Here is an 8,340-nt window from a genome sequence, read left to right on the forward strand (position 1 = left end):
TACTTCCTAAAGTTGACACTCTTCCAAACCCACTTTCATCAATATAATCATCATAAATAGGAGGCATGCTTTCATCATAATAAATATTCTCATCAAAACTTGGGGAACTAAACATATCATCTTCATCAAATATAGCATCCCCAAGCTTGTGGCTTTGCATATCATTAGCATCATGGGTATTCAAAGAATTCATACTAATAACATTGCAATCATGCTCATCATTCACATATTTTATGCCAAGCATTCTATGTAATTCTTCTTCTAGCACTTGAGCACAATTATCGGAATCCTTATTTTCAAGAAAGATATTAAAAAGATGAAGCATATGAGGCAACCTTAATTCCATATTTTTTGTAGTCTTCTTTATAAACTAAACTAGTGATAAAACAAGAAACAAAAAGATTCGATTGCAAGATCTAAAGATATAACTTCAAGCACTAACCTCCCCGACAACGGCGCCAGAAACTGCCTGATGTCTACTACACAACCTTCTTCTTCTAGACGTTGTTGGGCCTCCAAGTGCAGAGGTTTGCAGGACAGTAGCAAGTTTCCCTCAAATGGATGACCTAAGGTTTATCAATCCGTGGGAGGCGTAGGATGAAGATGGTCTCTCTCAAACAACCCTGCAACCAAATAACAAAGAGTCTCTTGTGTCCCCAACACACCCAATACAATGGCAAATTGCATAGGTGCACTAGTTCGGCGAAGAGATGGTGATACAAATGCAATATGGATGGTAGATATAGGTTTTTGTAATCTGAAAATATAAAAACAGCAAGGTAACTAATGATAAAAGTGAGCGTAAACGGTATTGCAATGCTAGGAAACAAGGCCTAAGGTTCACACTTTCACTAGTGCAAGTTCTCTCAACAATAATAACATAATTCGGCCATATAACTATCCCTCAACATGCAACAAAGAGTCACTCCAAAGTCACTAATAGCGGAGAACAAACGAAGAGATTATGGTAGGGTACGAAACCACCTCAAAGTTATTCTTTCTAATCGATCTATTCAAGAGTCCGTAGTAAAATAACACGAAGCTATTCTTTCCGTTCAATCTATCATAGAGTTCGTACTACAATAACACCTTAAGACACAAATCAACCAAAACCCTAATGTCACCTAGATACTCCAATGTCACCTCAAGTATCCGTGGGTATGATTATACGATATGCATCACACAATCTCAGATTCATCTATTCAACCAACACAAAGAACTTCAAAGAGTGCCCCAAAGTTTCTACAGGAGAGTCAAGACAAAAACGTGTGCCAACCCCTATGCATAAGTTCACAAGGTCACTGAACCCGCAAGTTGATCACCAAAACATACATCAAGTAGATCACATGATATCCCATTGTCACCATAGATAAGCACATGCAAGACATACATAAAGTGTTCTCAAATCCTTAAAGACTCATTCCAATAAGATAACTTCAAAGGGAAAACTCAATCCATTACAAGAGAGTAGAGGGAGAGAAACATCATAAGATCCAACTATAATAGCAAAGCTCGCGATACATCAAGATCGTGGCGAATCAAGAACACGGGAGAGAGAGATCAAACACATAGCTACTGGTACATACCATCAGCCCCGAGGGTGAACTACTCCCTCCTCATCATGGAGAGCGCTGGGATGATGAAGATGGCCACTGGAGAGGGATTCCCCCTCCGGCAGGGTGCCGGAACAGGGTCCCGATTGGTTTTTGGTGGCTACAGAGGCTTGCGGCGGCGGAACTCCTGATCTAGGTTATGCTCTGGAAGTTTGGGTATATATAAGAGGTTTTGGCGTCAGGAACAAGTCGGGGGGGTCTCCGAGGTGGCCACGAGGTAGGGGGGCGCGCCCCCACCCTCATGGGTGCCTCGGGACTCTTCTGGCCCATCGCCGATACTCCGTGGGCTTCTTCTGGTCCAAAAATAATCTCCATCAATTTTCAGGTCAATTGGACTCCGTTTGGTTTTCCTTTTCTGCGATACTCAAAAACAAGGAAAAAACAGAAACTGGCACTGGGCTCTAGGTTAATAGGTTAGTCCCAAAAATCATATAAAATAGCATATAAATGCATATAAAACATCGTAGATGGATAATATAATTGCATGGAACAACCAAAAATTATAGATACGTTGGAGACATATCACGTGCCCTGTGCTCCATGGAGTTCGTGATCCGATCTCACGAGTCGGGCTGTGGCGTGGGTTATTTGGTACTCCCTCCGTTCCAAAATAAGTGTCTAAAGCTTAATACAACTTTATACTAAAGCTAGTACAAAGTTAAAACACTTATTTTGAAACGGAGGGAGCATTTTTTTTAAGTTAAAACCCCTTATTATTACTTTGTGATCAGAGTTACATCATTCAACAGTAGAGGATTGAGCTCGCTAGGAGGCTCCTGAAACAAACTACTACATGTCACTCCTTTGGCCAAATAAGCTAGCTCATGAGCAACAGTATTGGCCGCCCTCGGACAGTGTACAAATGATGCATAAGGGAATTCACATGCCATGTGATCAGGGGCGGAGCCAGCGCCCAGCCACCCCGGGCACTTGCCCGGCTCGTTGACTGTGAGACTGTACATGCTTGATGAACAATGTGCAAATTTTACTGTTGGTCGTGGTTTACCTGGGCACCAGGCATGCACGGATTGATTCAAAAAACGGTCCATGTATATGCATGTATGTGATAAACAATGGGCTAGCTTATTTTTAGGGGTAACAATAGGCTGTTTTTTTTTTCTACTAAGAGTCCGACTAATATTTAAGTAATGGGCTAATTCATCTAATGGGCTAACTCCAGCCAAGGAGCAAAGCCAAGGTTAGCACTATCTAACACCACCTAATACCTATTACTTAGACTCAAAACATCCTAATACCTAGTACTGTCTACTGCTCATATCTCTCAAATCTGATCTTGTGCATACCAAAAATATTAATTAGATTTAATTCTGTTGGCCATAAGATATCTGATGCAAAAGAGAAAAAGTCGCCAAACACCACAAAATCTATTTATTTGTTAAACATGATAATTTGATTTCTTGAAGTAAAATGTGAGGCGACTTGCTTCGGAAAGCATGATAATATACATCAAAAGAGAATTTGCAGCTAAGATCTCTTCTGGTGAAATTATTACTAATTTTATTTTATCGGCAATCATAGTGGCAAATTTAAGTTAACACAAACTTAATGATGTTTTTATAATAATGAAGCAGAATATTATGTAAGTTATTTTTCCACACTTGTACTTTTTTTAAAACTTGGCCTATATCAAGCATAGTGTTCAACAGTCATGGGGTGCTAAGTTTGCTTCTTTCAGAATAATTACTTGAGAGGAACACGAGCAGCCACAACCCTTGTCCGCACTTTAGATGTCCGTTTGTACGTATTGTGAGACGGATTGGCGACAAGCGGAGGCAGGCCTTGGTGCAGAGTAAGTGTTGGGCAGAGCGGATCCATTTTCAGGAACGGCTTACATCCTCGACAACTCGTCATCTCATCCCCTTTATGATGATCAGATAAGACTACTAACTGATTTGGAAATTGGTAGGTTTAAGGCTTAAATTTTGAGGTCAGCCGATGGGGAATTGATCTCCGGTGATGATCACGGCCTCATAAGTGTCTTTAGTTTATGGATTTGTTTTAGATAGTTAAATGTTAACTTCAATTTTGAAATTACTAAATTTCATAGATGGTAAAATTTGGTTAGTAGAGCAAGCACTCACACTTACCACAATGAATTTTCCCTCATGATTTTCTTTAGCATATTATTGTTATGTTTTATCTAATCGTCTCTATTCTCTAAAGCTCTTTCACAACACGTACTTTATTTGCACTACAAATCCTTTTTTTATCTTGTAGTGTTTTCTAGGACGTTTGGAAGCTAATTTTCTAGCAACATGGTGATCAAAGCAATATTCAAATCCAAGCTCTACATTTGGCTCATGCCCGAAAACTGATAGTAGAAGGGTGGATGGGACCCCGAGACCTATGGGATTTGGTCCTATGCATGGCCTCATTCTAAGACTTATGTTGTCTAAGTCTCAACTTTATTTTGTTCGATGAAACTGAGGATTAATATGTTATATATTAGTTTACTTAAAAATTACATTTGCATGACTACTATGTTTATATTTTGACTTCATATTCACTGGCGGAGCTATGTCGAGGCTGAGGGGGCCTGTGCCCCCCCTCCCCCTCCTTGGACCAAACTCAGATGTTTCGAGCTATTTTATACATTGTGTATTGTAACACCTAATTTTGTTCTAGACCAGATACTTAGGCTCAAGTTTGCCCAGGCTTTACAAAATTTCTAGCTCCGCCACTACATGTGATAGCAGTCGTCAAAAATCGCAGCAGCAGGACTTGCAGATAGGCCACCTTCTTTCATTGTATTAATAACCTCAATGTTATCTGAGTTCACTATGATTTTATTGCAGCCAACTGATTGTGCAAGGGAGAGTCCATAACGCAGTGCAATTACTTCCGCAGAGAGAACATCAACATAAAAACCAAGGTTCCAGTTGCCCGCGTTTATGAAGTTTCCCTCATCATCACGCAGAATTGCACCAGCAGTAGCAATGAGAAGATTATGATCAAAGGATGCATCTACATTTAGCTTCACATGTCCCCTAGGAGGCGGCACCCAACATCCAGATCTTCGGAAAGCTTTCGCCTTTCGGTACAGCTGCACATGTGTAATTTGCAGTCAAAGTCCGAATGGCAGAAGAGATCTGAAGGGCATTTTGAATCGGCTCCCCATGGCCACATTTTCTCCTTCCCACCATAAGTATCAGCCTAGCTCGTAACAGAATAATTATTGTTCGCATCGCTCCGCTCCCCTGCCTAGCGCTCCGCGCCGGCGGCCACCATAGCGCCGTCCCCCGCTCCGGCGGCGGCGCCCACCCCCGTCTCGTCGCTATGGCCTCTCGTGTCTCCCTCTCGGGCTCGCTCTCGTCGGGGTCCGGCTTCTCGTCCTCGGCGCCCCCGGCGAATCTGGCGCTCCCATCTCCCCTGCAACCACCTCCTCGCCCTGATCTCGCCCCGTCTTCCTTGATGCGGCCGCGTCCCCTGATACGCTCCATCATCGTGCCGCCAGTCCTGGGCACGGCCTTCGGCCCGATTGTCCAAGGGGAGACGGGTGGTCCGTCGCGTGTCCCTGTTCCGCGCCGGGCGGAGGATGCCTGGCACACCAAGGTGCGCCGCCGCCCGCGGGCTCCGCCTTGCCGGGATCGGCTTCCAAGGCGCCGCCTTCCGCCCAGTCGGCCTCGTGTGCTGTCGGCCCCTCGTCCGCCGCCCTTCTCGCGGCTTCCGGTAGAGCTACATGGTTGCTGCTACAACTGCGGAAGCGACGGACACATCTCGGCGGACTGCTCAAACCCGCCCTTCTGCGTGCGTTGCCGCGGAGTCGGTCACATCTCGCGCGGGTGTACTAGGCCGCGTAGCCCTTCTCCGGTGGATCAGCCTGTGCAGCCGCCTGCTCTGCGCCGTCGGGTGGAGGACGCCGCTCCCCCGTCGCCTCGGCACTCAGCCACCTCGCAGTCGCTTCCCCCACCGCCGCCCGGCCCTCCTCCTCTAGGTGTCGTTCGGCTTTGGAGTGATGTGGTGCGGGAGCCAGCCCAGGGCTCGCTGCAGGCCGCCGGGGCGACTGCTGGGCCGGAGTTCTCGGTGCCTTTCGGTCAGCACGCGCCAGTGCGGCCTGCGGCGGTGCGTGCTCAGGCGGAGCAGGAGGACCTGGTGGAGGCCTGCTTCCTGGAGGCCTCTGAAGACATATGGCAGATGGAGGCGGAGCTTGCTCGAGCTGTTCTGGTTACGGTGACTGGCAACCGGCCTACGGTGGATCTGGCGTCGGCGACGGAGGCCTTGCACGCCGCGTTTGATATCGGTCCGGCGGATATGTCCATCCGGTCATACTTCCCTGATGATTTCCTCGTGTTGTGCCGGGATGGGGCGATCCGTAATAGGATGGTCCGCGCAGGACACGCGCACTCCTCATGGTTCGAGCTCAACCTCAGGCCATGGAACAGGCAGGCGCATGCAACGGCGGCTTCGCTGCCTTTCCTGGTCCCGATCGCCCTGCGCGGTGTGTAGGCGGTGTGCCTGCGCACGCCTCGAATCAGAGGGCGGCGAGTGTGATCTTGCGAGGCCTGGGATACGTCGTGGGCGTAGATGACAACACTGCTCGGCGTTTGGACATGGCGGATTTTCGAGTTTGGCTTCGTACGGACTGGCCACGGCGGATTCCTCGACGCCGGCTGCTCTTCATCGACGAGCCAAGGCGGAATCTTTGGGCGGAGGAGACCGGCCATCAGGTGGCTGCTGGACGGCGGGCCAAGACTGTGTGGTACCCGATCGACATCATTGTTCTTGCAGAGCCGGTGATGGTGGACGTTGGAGATGTTGATGGGCGGCGGCCTCCTCCTCCGCCGCCGCCACCATCGCCTTCCTCTGGCAACGATGAGCATGTGTCTGGCTTTCGTCAGCATCGGCCTAGGAGGGGTGCTGCCGCTGGTGATTTCTCGGCCAGCACGGTTGGTTCGTCCTCGTCGGCGGCGCCACCGCCAGCGGGGCGTCAGGTTGAAACCGCATTGGATCCGGTCCGGTCTTCGGTCAGCAACAGCTGTATGGGGGACGTCATCGGGTTGTGTCCGAGCCCTGCTTTGGGACCGGTTGCTGCTGCTGCTGCGTCTCACCAGCCAATCGGGGTGCGGCCCGGGTCGCCTGTGTCTTCCATGGTCAGGATGCACCTGTGGGGTCATGTGCGGCCGCGGAGCGGATGGAAATTCAGGCTTTCCCCCCTTCCTCGGTCTAGCTGTTGAGATGGACCAGGGCCGACAGGATTAGCTGCGTGCCCGAGGTTGATAGGCCTGGGGATCTGGTGCCTGCTGGGGGTCTGTGCGGCAGCGAGTCCGTCCTGATAGGATCCTACCGTATCCCCCTGGTGGGCCCGATGGATGAGGACAGGGCCAGCTTTTCTGGAGATTCCCGGGCTTTGGACTCGCCGTCTCACGAGTTGGGAAGTGACACGTGCAGGTGCAGACAAACCGGGCAGGTGGAGGCCATGGAAACCTTCTAGGTGTGCCTATCTGATGCTAGTTGCACCCATGCAGCATGCATGGTACGTAGCGTGGAGCAGGTGGGCGTGCCAGAGCATGCGCCCACTGTTGTTGATGATCCTGAAGAAGAGCAGGCCCAGTCCACGCCGCCTCGGTCCGGTGGGGAGATGCTACTGCACGGTGATATGGAGAGCATGCGTGCCGAGATGTGCAAATCTCTATCTCCACTTTTGTCGCTTCTGACCAACCGCGCATCTGTGGTGCAAACGCGTAACCCGAGGAAGAAAAGAAGATTGGATGTCACACCAAGGAGGAGTGCGAGGTTGGCAAAGCATGGGGCATCCAAGCAACAGCAGGTGCTCATTAGGAAGCTGTGTTTGGCGCATGAAGGGGAGGTCATCTCGGAGGAAGCCCTAAGGATGTAGGTGGATCTGTTTTCTCGCCCGCTTTCGAATGTGCACATCGCTGCGGTGCTGGCCTTATTCGGGTGGGAATCGCCGGCTGTGCCTCTGGAGGGGGTGGAGGTGTGTTAGCGGACACGTCGGCGGCATGGTTGGAGCTCGTAATGAATATTCAACCTTTGAGGATGATGGTGTGGAATGTCCGAGGGCATAATGCGCCTGCTCGTCGGAACGCTGTTTTCTAGGTGGTGACTGAGGCTAGCCCAGCCATTGTGTGTCTCCAAGAAACAAAATTGCATGATGTATCGCTAAATGTTGTACGGCAATGCCTCGGTGCTAAGTTTGAGAAGTTTTTCTATTTGCCTGCGTTGGGAACGTGCGGTGGGATCTTGGTGGCCTGGGATGCCACGATAACTCAACTCTCAAACCCGCATTATACCAACCATACGCTAACGGTGCTTGTTAAATGCCCAGAGGATGAGCAACCTTGGTGGCTCACATGTGTGTATGGGCCACAAGAGGAGGATGAGAAGGTAGAGTTCCTACAAGACTTGGTGGATATTCACGACTTACATGTGGGGCCTTGGTGCACATACCTATTTTATCATTTTAAGAGATGGTACAAATTTGTGCTTTAGACCAAAGCATAATCTTATTTCGTCTATTTGTTTTGCACCAAGATTTATCTTGTTTGGTCCTCTTATTATGTTAAAATAATTTGGACCCGTGGCAACGCACGGGCACATACGTAGTATATATACTTAAAAGAATACTTAAGGTTCTGTCGTCCATCCTTTTTCCATCCTCCATCCGCACCACTCCCCATTCATTTTTCATTTAGTCAATTTTTCTCCCCAGTTTTTCTTAAAATCATCTCAACTGACTCACGTCTTA

The sequence above is a fragment of the Aegilops tauschii genome, chromosome 2 (genome assembly GCF_002575655.3).
Source record: "Aegilops tauschii subsp. strangulata cultivar AL8/78 chromosome 2, Aet v6.0, whole genome shotgun sequence".
NCBI classification, from domain to species: domain Eukaryota; kingdom Viridiplantae; phylum Streptophyta; class Magnoliopsida; order Poales; family Poaceae; genus Aegilops; species Aegilops tauschii.